The sequence below is a fragment of the Eurosta solidaginis genome, chromosome 2 (assembly GCF_040869045.1).
Source record: "Eurosta solidaginis isolate ZX-2024a chromosome 2, ASM4086904v1, whole genome shotgun sequence".
Lineage (NCBI taxonomy): Eukaryota > Metazoa > Arthropoda > Insecta > Diptera > Tephritidae > Eurosta > Eurosta solidaginis.
Window position 1 is genome coordinate 113,143,303 of NC_090320.1, and position 14,948 is coordinate 113,158,250.

General features: G+C 46.4%; 1 protein-coding gene across 1 annotated transcript in view; it reads left to right on the top strand.

Moving 5' to 3' along the window:
* The window catches only part of Ppt2 (palmitoyl-protein thioesterase 2), a 245,101-nt gene that overhangs the window by 204,682 nt on the left and 25,471 nt on the right, over nucleotides 1–14,948 (top strand). The window lies entirely within an intron of this gene.

Here is a 14,948-nt window from a genome sequence, read left to right on the forward strand (position 1 = left end):
GATATGGTGAAATAAAACACAAAAATAAAAGAAAATTTTTCATTTAATTTGTCTAGGATACTTTTAATGCCATAAGTCGAACAAAAATTTACCAATCCTTGTGAAATTTGGTAGGGGCTTAGATTCTAGGACGACAATTGTTTTCTGTGAAAAAGGGCGAAATCGGTTGAAGCCACGCCCAGTTTTTATACACAGTCGACTGACTGACCTTCCGCTCGGCCGTTAACACGATAACTTGAGCAAAAATCGATATATCTTTACTAAACTCAGTTCACGTACTTATCTGAACTCACTTTGTATTGGTGTAAAACATGGCCGAAATCCGACTATGACCACGCCCACTTTTTCGATATCGAGAATTACGAAAAATGAAAAAAATGATATAATTCTATACCAAATGGTAATTGGATTGGTTTATTGAATAAATATAACTTTAGATAAAAACTTTGCGAAATGGGTGTGACACCTTCCATATTAAGTAGAAGAAAATGAAAAAGCTCTGCAGGGCGAAATCAAAAGCCCTTGGAATCTTGGCAGGAATACTGTTCGTGGTATTGCATATATAAATAAATTAGTGGTACCCGACAGATGATGTTCTGGGTCACCCTCGTCCACATTTTGGTCGATATCTCGAAAACGCCTTCACATATACAACTACCACCACTCCCTTTTAAAATACGCATTAACACCTTTTATTTGATACCCATATCGTACAAACAAATTCTAGAGTCACGCTGGGCCACCTTTATGGCGCTATCTCGAAAAGGCGTCCACCTAACTTTAATAGAACTAAGGCCCAGTCCCTTTTAAAATTCTCATTAACTCCTTTCGTTTGATACCCATATTGTACAAACGCATTCTAGAGTCACCCCTGGTCCACCTTTATGGCGTTATCTCGAAAAGAGCCACCACTCCCTTTCAAAATACTCATTAACACCTTTCATTTGATACCCATATCGTACAAATTCTAGAGTCACCCCTGGTCCACCTTTTTGGCGATATCTCGAAAAGGCGTCCACCTATAGAACTAAGGCCCACGCCTTTTTAAAATACTCAGTAACACCTTTCATTTGATACCCATATCGTACAAAAAAATTCTAGAGTCACGCTGGGTCACCTTTATGGCGCTATCTCGAAAAGGCGTCCACCTAACTTTAATAGAACTAAGGCCCAGTCCCTTTTAAAATTATCACTAACACCTGTCGTTTGATACCCATATTGTACAAACGCATTCTAGAGTCACCCCTGGTCCACCTTAATGGCGATATATCGAAAAATCGTCCACCTAGAGAACTAAGGCCCACTTCCTTTTAAAATGCTCATTAACACTTTCCATTTGATACCCATATCGTAAAAACAAATTCTAGAGTCACCCCTGGTCCACCTTTATGGCGATATCTCGAAAAGGCGTCCACATATAGAACTAATGCTCACTCCCTTTTAAAATTCTCATTAACACCTTTCGTTTGATACCCATATTGTACGAACGCATTCTAGAGTCACCCCTGGTCCACCTTTATGGCGATATCTCGAAAAAGCGTCCAACTATAGAACTAAGGCCAACTCCCTTTTAAAATACTCATTAACACTTTATATTTGATACCCATATCGTAAAAACAAATTCTAGAGTCACCCCTGGTCCACCTTTATGGCGATATCTCGAAAAAGCGTCCAACTATAGAACTAAGGCCCACTCCCTTTTAAAATACTCATTAACACTTTATATTTGATAGCCATATCGTACAAACAAATTCTAGAGTCACCCCTGGTCCACCTTTATGGCGATATCTCGAAAAGGTGTCCACCTATAGAACTAGTACCCACTCCCTTTTAAAATACTCATTAACACTTTTCATTTGATACCCATATCGTACAAACAAATTCTAGAGTCAGCCCTAAATGGCGATATCCCTAAATGGCGTCCACCCATAGAACTATGGCCTACTCCCTCTTAAAATACTCTTTAATACCTTCCATTTGATACACATGTCATACAAACACATTCCAGGGTTACCCTAGGTTCATTTTCCTACATGGTGATTTTCCCCTATTTTGTCTCCATAGCTCTCAGCTAAGTGTGTAATGTTCGGTTACAACCGAACTTAGCCTTCCTTACTTATTATTTTTGTTTTCATTGTGTTTCATATTATCGAACGCAGCTCTGATATTATCCGATCCTTGACGTATTTTTTCGCAGCATTTCAGTTTATCTTTAAACTCTTTCAAATCTCTTGCATTGTACACCAGCAGAGGTACACCGACAGAGTAATACAAGTAAGCGCCGACGTAGGGCGCGACAGAGCATCGCCTCAGCAATACAAGTAAACGCCAACGTAGGGCGCGACAGAGTATCGCCCAGCAAATAAGAGTAGACGCCGACGCAAGGCGTGGCAGAGAATCACCCAGTAAACAGCAATACAAATAGACGCCGACGCAAGGGGCAGCAGAGTAATACAAGTAAACGCCGACGTAAGGCGCGTCAAGGCACCGACGCCACATACTAACGGGATCCGTCTAACGGAACACGGCGACAGAGCATCGCCTCAGCAATACAAGTAGACGCCGACGTAAGGCGTGACAGAGCACCGCAGCAGAGAGGGACGCCGTCATAAGGCGCCTGAAGGCACCGACGCCCCATACTAACGGGACCCCGCTAACGGAATACGGCCGGACCGCTAAGGCCCGCCACCGCAATCAAGGATACCGCAAGATAATCCAAGTGAAATTGAAAATGAAGTATACAAACACGTTTTATTTTATATTATAGAATTTAGAACCAATAAAGAGAGTGAAGTTTTTTATATTAAATCGATTTGCAAGGTGCCCCTTTAATACAAATTTATTGTAAACGAACCCTGGGCACGGCGAGTATACCCCAGCAAATATCAAAGAAGCAACGGGGCACGAAAAAGCTTCGTTACAACTGGCGCCCGAGCAGGGACCCTGCAAATCGTACAACGTCAGAAGGAACATTCCTGACTAGAAACCTAACCGTAAAATGGCCGACCAGACTGATACCACGTGGTTAGACAACATTTCAAAGGAGCAGCTGATATCCATCGCACAGGAATTGGGTATTGACAACACAGGCACCACCCGGGAGATCCGAAAGCGCATAGCAGCTCTGGCTTCGAAAGCAAATGTTGACGCGGAAATACAGGAAAAATTTTTATCCATAGAAGCCGCTTATAAGGGAACTACAGATACGAGTGACTTAAATGAGGTTAAGACACCGATTCCGTCAAACGGAGGGGAAACCATGAACAACACAGATAGACCAGCAGAGCAAGACCAGTTTGCGTTTCCTCCCAGGAACACGGCACCCCCATAAAAGAACTTATCATCAGGAATAGCAGTACAGGCCAACGGCACCCCCAGACACCAATCCCTCTGGCCGCAGAAGGAACCACGACCGGGGGTCAACCACAGCAGAACCCACTGGAATTTCCTCCACGGAATACGCAACGCGCGCAACCGTACTTACCATCAGGGACAAGGGCATCAGCCATAAATATACGTCTCAGGTAACTCAAGCACCGACCGTTGTGTTCGCACCCATCATCGACCAAGTGCGGAAGTGGTCAGTAAAGTACGACGGTGGACGGGATCCGTTAGCGTTCATCGAGCGGCTAGAGGAGTTAGCCGAAGTGTACGCGCTTAACGTGGATCTCCTACCAAAAACCATGCCAGAGCTACTAGGGGGCACCGCGCTACAATGGTATCGGAATAACAATGCGCACTGGGAAAGGTGGACAAGCTTCAAACAGGATTTTTTATGTTTCTTCCTGCCAGTCAGGTATTTCGAGCGTCTCGAGGACGACATACGCCAACGAAGGCAGCATAACAAGGAAAGTACAAGGATTACGTGCTAGCTATACAGAGCTTGATGAGACACGCAGGGTACACCAGCGAACAGCGGCTGGAACGAATCTTCCGTAAAAGCCACCCCGATTACCTACTTTATATCCGTCGGAGGGATTTCACCAACCTCGCGGAACTCTTAACCCTTGCTGAGGAATTCGACAGCATACATGAGGGCTATCGCCGACCATCAGAGGGACATCGCCGCGAAGTTACGCGACACGTCGTAGGTGACACACCTTTGGTTCCACCACCGCAACCTGTAACCCCACCACCGCAACCTGTAACCCCACCACCGCAACCTGTAACCCCATCACCGCCACAACCACCGAACATACCGCACCACTCTCCTCCAGGCAATCAGAGGTTCGACCCCAACAACGTATGTAGGAGATGTGGTGAACAAGGACACTACGCGTATAGATGCCGAAACCCACGGAAAATTTTTTGCTGGGAGTGTGGCCGCAGTGATATACGCACAATCGAATGCTGCCGTCGACGTCAGAGGGCTTCACAAAGAACAAGGCGCAGTGAGCCCAAGGAACCCAGCGCCGAATCGGCAGTAACCATGTACCAAGGGCACGGCCACCTTTACGCCGTAGCCAGGCTCGGCGCGGAATCAGCCGAGGCAGTCATCTATACAGGGGCGTCGAGAAGTTTCGTTTCGAGCAGCTTTGCAGAACGTGTGGTAAACTCTGGGAGCGGAGAAATGGTGAGAGTGGCCATCAAAATAACGATGGCAAACGGGACTAGCACCACAATCTTCGACGCCATAAGGACTAAGGTACGCCTCGGAGAAGCGTCACACCACACGGTTTTACACGTCATGCCCGGAGCAATCGACGACATAATACTGAGCCTAGATACACTAGGGAGCATGGGAGCCACCATATCCTGCGGAGGAGGTCACCTCGCGCTATCCAGGCCAGTCACACAGCATACATTGCCATCAGCCGAGCCGACACAGATCACGGAGAAGGTATCGCCACCAGGTGAAAACAGCAATAACATAGATGATAGGATCAACAGGATCAATGGGGCCTACGATGAGGACGAGGCGGAACAAGTGCACAGTCTTCTGGCAGAAGAACTCCGAAAATTTGAGAGCATGAGAGGGGTGACGACAATAGCCGAGCACAGGATTATCCTGACGGACGACCGCCCTATCAAGCAACGTTACTTCCCACGCAACCCAGCTAAGCAGACCATCATCAACAACGAAATTGACGAATTACTTCAGAAAGGATGCATCGAGCTATCCTGTAGCCCACACAGCGCACCAATCGTACTAGCCAAGAAGAAAAACGGGAAGTGGAGGTTATGCGTGGACTATCGGCAGCTTAACGCCCGATCCGTACCCGACGCGTACCCCTTACCCAGAATACAACATATATTGGACAAGCTACGACGGGCGAAGTATATCAGCAGCTTGGATTTGAAAAATGGCTACTGACAAATACCACTGAAGCCCCAGAGCCGCCCCTACACAGCTTTCACGGTACCGGGACGGGGGTTATTCCAGTGGCGCGTTATGCCGTTCGGCCTACACTCCGTACCTGCAACGTTTCAAAGAGCACTAGATCAGGTTATTGGACCGGAGATGGAACCCTACGCTTTCGCTTACCTCGATGACATAATCATCATAGGATCCACCTTGGAGGAGCACATTCGCAACCTGAAAGAAGTGATGCTACGACTACAGCGCGCCAACCTCAGAATAAATCCGGAGAAATGCGAGTTTTTCAAGAAAGAAATTCGATACCTAGGACACGTAGTAAGCGACAGGGGAATTCACACCGACCCCGAGAAAGTTGCAGCCATCAAAGACCTGAAACCACCAACGAACGCGAAAGAGGTGCGTCAATATCTCGGTATAGCATCTTGGTACCGACGATTCGTGCCCGACTTCGCGACGATCAGCCAGCCACTCACAACCCTGCTGAAAAAGGGCAAACACTGGAAGTGGGGAGCCGAACAACAGGAAGCCTTCGATGTCTTAAAGCAAAAACTAACGGAAGCACCGATACTTGCCTGTCCGGACTTCACCAAGACCTTCACCTTGCAAACGGATGCAAGCAATTTCGGGCTAGGCGCCGTATTGACACAGGATTTGGAAGGCGGGGAACGCGTGATCGCCTACGCCAGCAGGAAACTCAACAAGGCGGAAACCAACTACTCGCCTACCGAGAAGGAATGCCTCGCGATCGTCTGGGGAATACGCAAGATGAGGCCATACTTGGAAGGGTACCGATTCAGGGTAATCACGGACCATATGTCTCTAAAGTGGCTAAACTCCATTGAAAGCCCCTCCGGCCGTATAGCACGATGGGCCTTGGAACTTCAGCAGCACACCTTCGACATAGAGTACAGGAAAGGAAAGCTGAACCTGGTAGCGGATGCACTATCACGACAGCCACTGGAGACCCTACGACTGGCAACGACAACAGAGCGACCATGCAAGTGGTGGCACAAGCGCGTGAATGAAGTGCGCACTAACCCGGAGAAATATTCCGACTATACGATACAGGATGGACACTTATAACGCCATATTCCCTGCCGGTCACGCGACGAAGAGGCGGTACCACACCACTCAGACAGCGAGTGTTACAGGAAAATCATGACATACCAAGAGCGGGACACATGGGTATCCGCCGGACAGTAGCACGAGTCGGCAACCGATATTATTGGGCCGGTATGTTCCGTGACATCAGCCGGTACATACGTCAATGCGAATCCTGCCAGAAATACAAGGAAACACAACAAAAGCCAGCCGGAAAGATGCTCTCACAGGTAGCCCAGGAACCATTTGCCACGGTCTGCGTCGACTTCGTTGGACCATGTTACTGGTATTTTTCGACCGATTCAGCAAGTGGGTGGAATTGATCCCCATGAGGCGTGCTACCGCAGACGGCCTTCGCCGAGCTTTCAGGGAACGGATACTCGCAAGGTTTGGCGTCCCCAAAGTACTCATATCCGACAACGGCGCACAGTTCTGTGGCACGCTCTGGCAGCGCTACCTTAAGGAAGTTGGCGTACGACAACAATACACCGCACCCTATACTCCCCAAGAAAACCCAACAGAACGAGCAAACAGGACCATCAAACGGATCATAGCGCAGCTCACCAACTCAAAACATAAGCGATGGGACGACCTCCTCCCGGAAATTGGGCTAGCGATAAATAGTAGTGTCAACGCTTCTACAGGCTACAGCCCAACTTTCCTCGTGCAAGGACGAGAGCCACGACTGACAGGAGCCCTATTCGATGAAGTCAACTTTGGGACGGGTGCAGCTCTCGCTACTGCCGAGGAGAAGTCCAACAGAATGCAGGAGGCCTTCAGAATAGTGAGGCAGAATATGGAGCGGGCAGCAGTAGATCAAGCACGTCATTACAACCTACGGCGGAGAAAATGGACCCCCGTAGTCGGCGAATTGGTGCTTGCCAAGGGGCACCACTTGTCAAAGGCTGCGGAGGGATTTGCAGCGAAATTGGCACCCAAGTATGATGGCCCTTACCAAATCCTGGAGTATGTCTCCCCAGTAATTGTCAAACTAAGGAAAATCTATAGCGGGAAGGAGAAGACGGCTAGCATTGCCGAACTAAAGGCATACCATTCATCGGAGACCGGAGAGACCACGAAACCAGGAAATAATAAACACAATCGAAATTAAAATAAATTCAGGGGAAAACAAACATATATTAATTAATGTCAAGGATGGGAGGATAAGCAAGCACCGGTCATTCTATCGCAAACCACCGAGGTGACAAGACGTTCTTTTGCTACGAATTTCTTGACAAACCAACAATCTACAATGGAGGGTTATAACGCCAAATTATCCAACAGCGCCAAGCGTATGCGCCAGCGCTACGAGGAGGAGGAGGCAAAACGCTCTAGGGTCGTGCTGCTGGAAGGAGCTACTGGCGCCGACGTCAGCAACGCGCGTGGACCTACACACGCAAACTCGTACGCTGACGTCGCACGCAACATCACACCACTGAAAACTACGGGCGGCGACGTCAACAACATGCGTGCAACTACTCGCGCAAATACGTACGTTGACGTCGCACGCACCATTACACCACCAAATGCTGCGAACACCGACGCCAACGGCACGCGTACTACGGAACAAGACCGAGCAGCGATCGCTGCCTACGCCAGCGCCGCCGGTATGCAGAAACACGCAGACGCCCAGAACGCCACCGCCGACGATATGCGCCCGCAGCACGCGCTACCGCTCAGGACGCCGACAGTGATCCCAAGGCAGCCGTATACGCCGTTCGTATAGCTGAGGCAAACGCAGCCACCATCGCCACGGTCCGCCGCAGCCATGCAGCGAACAGAAAAGACCACATGCCACCACCACCGTCGACCAGCCATATCCTGTAGCACAAACACACGCCAAAACAGTGCGCGTCCAGCCCAGCCATAAGCCGCCGCAGGCAGAACCTGGTTCAAACCCAGCGGAGGGACCGGATTACGGCCGAACAATAATACTCGCCGAGGATGCAGAGGGCCCAGCGCTAGAACAATTCCCAGAGGTAGCAAACAAAGTACGAGAGTTGTTCACCGACATCGCCGACGGGAGGTGCAACCCCCGGGTGAAATTCCGAACCGATAGGTACAAAATCACGATGAACAGAAGGAAGGTAACGATCCAAGTAGCAGACACGTTGGTTTAAATCGCCGAAGTGGGGGGGGGGGGGGGGGGGGGGAGTGTGAGGACCAAATATAATCCATTAATTTGGCCCACACAAAACCACCACCCCATAACAAGGAGCAGTACTACAGACAACACGAGACACAAACAAGTCTCTGAAACATCATAAAAACACGATTAGCAACATTGCCAACACAACACGGGACACAAACAAGTGTCAGAAACATCACTAGCGCAACAAGTTGCCGCAACACGCCACATCAACGCAACGACCTATGCTAGCAACATCAAGAGCATTGGCTATAAAAAGGGCAACACGAGAAGACAAGAGTGAGTCAGCACGCGGTTGTGGTTGCGACCGGAGCTACTATTGGAGCGCTCCGGAAGGCATATCGGTTTTGACCATTGCAAGCCAGTGCGTTTCATAGGAGAAAGTCGTGGACTGAAGATTGTGGGTAAGCAGGTTTTGACCGCTCTACAACGCTTTAGATCACGCTTGCTCCCTCGTAAGCTAACGTCCTCCACAGCATCGTGATCCCGCGCTCAGCCAAACGTCATCCGCGGCAGAAGTACGTTGGCAACCGCAGTAGGAGTGAGTCGAGGTGAAACGCAACAACGTGACTGTACCGAGGCTAACGGATCTCACCTAACGGGGCGCAAAGTTGCGACTGTCACCTGAGCAGCAATTGAAGGGCATCTGAAAGGCGTATCGGTTTTGACCATCGCAAAACAGTTCCCGTCATAGGAGAGAGCCGTGGGTTGAGGATTGTGGGTAAGCTGGTTTTGACCGCTCTACAACGCCTTAAACTACGCTCGCTCCCCGCTAAGCGAAGGCCCACAACGTCACGAGCCCGCGCGCCATCGCCATAAGCCTCGGCGGCAGAGTCACGCATACACACGACGCCAGCAGAGTTACGCATACACACGACGTTGGCCACAGCAGAGTCACGCTTACATACGACGTAAGGCGCAGCAGAGTAATACAAGCAAACGCCGACGTAAGGCGCGTCAAGGCACCGACGCAGTCAGTCAGAACGGAGCTGTGGTCGTGACCAGAGCTACTAGCGAAGTATATCCCTATTGCAGTTGACCTTCTCTATGCAATAGGAATCGACTTCATAGGAGCGAGTCGTGGAATGGTGATTGCGGTTGACCTTCTCTACGCATCACCCCCAGAGACCAAAGGCCCCGCTACAGTAACGCGCAACCGCGACAGGTCACACCCGCTAACCTCCGTCAGTAGAAGTACGCCGGCAGAGGCCGCAACAGAGCGGCAACGCACGTAAACCAGCGCAGAGCGCGGGAGTCAGCACGCGGTTGTGGTTGCGACCGGAGCTACTATTGGAGCGCTCTGGAAGGTATATCGGTTTTGACCATTGCCAGCCAGTGCGTTTCATAGGAGGAAGTCGTGGACTGAAGATTGTGGGTAAGCAGGTTTTGACCGCTCTACAACGCTTTAGATCACGCTTGCTCCCTCGTAAGCAAACGTCCGCCACAGCATCGTGATCCCGCGCTCAGCCAAACGTCACCCTGCGGCAGAGGTCCGCCGATGCACAACGTAACCAGGGTAAGCCAGCGCGAACTGCGGCAGCAGAGGTACGCCGACAGAGGTCACGTCAACGCGGCGACGCATAGCGCAGCGAGGCTAAGCCAGCGCCAAGCGCTGCGGCAGAGCGCAGCAGAGGTACACCGACAGAGTAATACAAGTAAGCGCCGACGTAGGGCGCGACAGAGCATCGCCTCAGCAATACAAGTAAACGCCAACGTAGGGCGCGACAGAGTATCGCCCAGCAAATAAGAGTAGACGCCGACGCAAGGCGTGGCAGAGAATCACCCAGCAACCAGCAATACAAATAGACGCCGACGCAAGGCGCAGCAGAGTAATACAAGTAAACGCCGACGTAAGGCGCGTCAAGGCACCGACGCCACATACTAACGGGATCCGTCTAACGGTACACGGCGACAGAGCATCGCCACAGCAATACAAGTAGACGCCGACGTAAGGCGCGACAGATCACCGCAGCAGAGAGAGACGCCGTCATAAGGCGCGTGAAGGCACCGACGCCACATACTAACGGGACCCAGCTAACGGAATACGGCCGGACCGCTAAGGCCCGTCACCGCAATCAAGGATACCGCAAGATAATCCAAGTGAAATTGAAAATGAAGTATACAAACACGTTTTGTTTTATATTATAGAATTTAGAACCAATAAAGAGAGTGAAGTTTTTTATATTAAATCGATTTGCAAGGTGCCCCTTTAATAAAAATTTATTGTAAACGAACCCTGGGCACGGCGAGTATAAAAAAAAAAAAAATAAATGTAAGGCGCGATAACCTCCGAAGAGATCTAAGGCCGAGCTTCTCTTCCAATTTGCGTCGTGCTCCTCTTGATTTTTCCCTACAAATTGGCCGGACGGGACCTACATGTTTTATGCCTACTCCGAACGGCATCTGCAAGGCAGATGAGTTTTCACTGAGAGCTTTTCATGGCAGAAATACAATCGGAGCGCTTGCCAGACACTGCCGAGGGGCGACCCGCTTAGAAAAATTTTCTTCTAATTGAAAAATCTTATTTCTAAAATTTTGATGTTGCTTTGCCCGGGAGTTGAACCCAGGGCATACGGTGTGATAGGCGGAGCACGCTACCATCACACCACGGTGGCCGCCACGGCGAGTATACCCCAGCAAATATCAAAGAAGCAACGGGGCACGAAAAAGCTTCGTTACAATACTTATTTACACTTAGATCGTTTATGCCATAAATGACATATTGCATCAAAGCTTTATTCTCTACACCACCTCGTATTGCCAATTCTTTCATTCGTAACAAATATTCTTGTACCCTCTCTTTACTCTTAATTTTTGTCTCTGAAATTAGTTTATGTATTTGAGCACTGTTAACGTGTGATTGAGATTCTGTTAATAATACCACTTTTAACGAATTCCGACAAGTGATACCGCGCTCACTCATAATAAACATTTTTGCAATTCCTTTAAGCGAACGTTTTATAAAGATAAACATTTGCAATTCATCCCACCCCATCACATGCCATTTCTTCAAATTCTTGAATCCAAATTTCAATAGGAAATTCATCGCTGCCTGTGAAAGACCTAATAGAATCTTCCAAGTCTCTAAAACTCAATACAAATCTGAGTGCAGTTGTATTTTCACCACTTCTAATCATTGTTGTTGAATTTGCAATGTTATTTTCACTTGTTGTTTGTATGTTCGTTGCTGTTGTGTACACGTTATTGCCTGCCATGTCGTCGTTTATTTCAGTGCTCTTTTCACACCCCTCGTTGGTTGTGTTAACGCTGCCTTCGTGCCCTTCGTCGTCGTCGTCGTCTTCTTGATCGTCTTCAGCTACAAAAACAACATCAACGAACAAATTACCTTTGCGCAAATTCGTGAATATATGCGCAGCTAAATCACTGGTATTATGGTGCAAATGTAATATACTGCATATTACCACTAAATCATTAATTGATAGGTTTTCGGCTATGTATTCGATTTTCTTCTTATATTTTTCGCCGTCTGTGTTAAAATCGAATCCTTCAAATTCGCGTAGTCGTTTTCGATTGTTGCGGTCACCGTCGCTTTCAAACACGTATTTGTCTAGCAGCCCAATTCTCTGCTTACACTCATTCTTAAGCGCATCTCGAATTTTCTCGAATTCCACCAGACGCGACATACCGACAACTTTTAAAATTCCAACCGACTGTTTGTATGTATGAGAACTATGTGCGTACAAGTTTCTTGTACGGGCAAGTTTCTGTGCTAAAATGCATCGCAATTTTTCCACTATTGAACGTGTACACGCGTACTTTTGTATATGTTGAGTACACGATTACAAATTCTTTTGTTAAGTTCACTGTTGCAAATTCTAAAGTTGATTTCACTATTGAAAATTCTTAGGTTGAGCCCCCGTATGTGGTGATATACATATGAATGTATCACTATTTGATCAATTTATTGATAGAATATTTTGATGTATTGAAATTATAATGTTAATTTAATGACTTATCTTGTTTGGCTGATTTTCCGACAGGGTGGATAAATGATGTATATTGGAACGATTTTCCGTCATCCCTTGTCAAATTTGGTTTTGAGACAAACCGGTTTCGGCGTTGTGCCATCATCAGTGTCGATTTTCGTTCTGATCTGTTGTCGTTTGTCCTGTATTTATAGTTCGTAGGGATATGAGCAGGTATTGTCAAATTGATGCTTGTGTATATTTAGTTATGTGTATGTGCTTTGTGTTCATTCAGAACTGAGGGTGGTTTACCAATCGATTTGTGTGGCTGACTGGGGTAGGTAAAATCTGTGATTTTACCCGTTTGACCTTCTTTGTCGGTTTTTTGTTTTGGTGTGTTAATTGTTTTGTGCTTATTTGTTGTTGTGTGTTTGTCTGTTGTACCTGTGTGATTACGTTGTTTCCTGTAAACAAGTTAAGAACTAACATTAACTCAGAGGATCCGTTTAGCAGCCACGGCGTATACAAGCTTACCTGCGGATGCCAGCATAGTTACATAGGAAAAACAGGACAACAAATAAGAACGAGGTTCAGAGAACATATTACAGATTGCAACAAAAAAATACGGAATCCAAACATTATACCCGAGTCTAACTTCGCGAATCACATGGTAGAGAATGAATGTTCCCCAGGAAACATCAATAAAACAGTTAGGGTTCTTCACATACAAGAAAAGGCCCGACGTCTCAACGTACTCGAAAACATGGAAATCTACAAACAGAAAATATTCCACGGTAGAATAATAAACGAACAGATAAACACAATTTCTGACACAATATTCGACCCTTTAAAACTTGTTTAAAGGAAACAAAGTAATCACACAGGTACAACAGACAAACACACAACAACAAATAAGCACAAAACAATTAACACACCAAAACAAAAAGCCGACAAAGAAGGTCAAACGACTAAAATCACAAATTTTTACCTACCCCAGTCAGCCACACAAATCGATTAGTAAACCACCCTCGGTTCTGAATGAACACACAACACATACACATAACTAAATATACGCAAGCATCAATTTGACAATACCTGCTCATATACCTAGGAACTATAAATACAGAACCAACGACAACAACAGATCAGAACGAAAATTGACACTGATGATGGCACAACGCCGAACCCGGTTTGTCTCAAAACCAAATTTGACGAGGGATGACGGAAAATCGTTCCAACATACATCGTTAGTTTAATGATTTCAAATGAATTTAAATGTTTAAAAGAAAATACAAAGTTTAGTATAATGAATTTGATTAAAGAATTTCGCAGATCATGTCGTTTGTCGGGAAAAATACAACTGAACTCCTCTCGCTTTTTGTTTATCTCTCTTCGCTGTTGCCACTTGTTTGCCTCATTTGCTGCTCATTAACAGAGATGCCAGGTCCCTTCCACATTAGTACAATAAGATTTAAGAAATATTCACTTCGCTGTATTTACCTCAATATCAGATCGCTTAGAAAAACTTTTCACGCGTTCCTTGCAGAAATAGCTCAACTATAGACTATATAGATCTTCTTGTTTTGGCTGAAACTAATATAAAAGCAGACGAGCAAAACCTATTTCATATAGGGGGATTTCGTCCTGTGTTCTATAACCGAGAGTAACGTAGAGGAGGCGGAATTGCGATGTACATAAGAGAAAATTTGACTTATGAGTGCAATATAATTCAGGTTACCTCTCTCGAAATTTTCGAAAGTAACAACAAATTTGCATACACTATGCACGCCATCTATCGGCCTCCGCATAGCAATGTACGTACTTTTGTAAACGAACTTGAAAGCGTTCTACGAAAGTCAAGTCATGAAGAATGCGAAATAATAATAGGAGATATTAATATCACACTTAACACAGACAGTGATGATGTTACTTTGTATTAGATATGCTCTCTTCACTCGGTATGGAAAGAGTAACAACAGACTGTTGTAGAGTTGATATTAAGCGAGGGACAAGTACTTGTATCGACCATATATTTGTAAAATGTAACAATGCTGATATAGAATCTGCCACTGTTTAATGCAATATAACAGACCACTATTCTTTAGTGTTTGGAATATCTAAACAATATCACATAACCAATACAAAAAGCGCTATACCACCCTTGAATGTTTCAGATACCACAAAAATAAAACAACGGATTTGCATCGAAAACTGGATGCTCTTTTGTTGAATGACGTAGATGAGTTATGTGAAAATATAAACTTCAAGTTTAAAACAATTTATGAAAACTGTACTCGCAAAGCAAAAAGTAAAAAACAAAGAATAAGAAATGACTGGATAACTAGAGGTTTAGAGACGCTATGCAATAACGGAGACAAATTATATCGTAAGTGGAAAGCCCGGCCTAATGATAGTATAGTAGAAATGCAATATAAAAGTTTTAGAAATTATG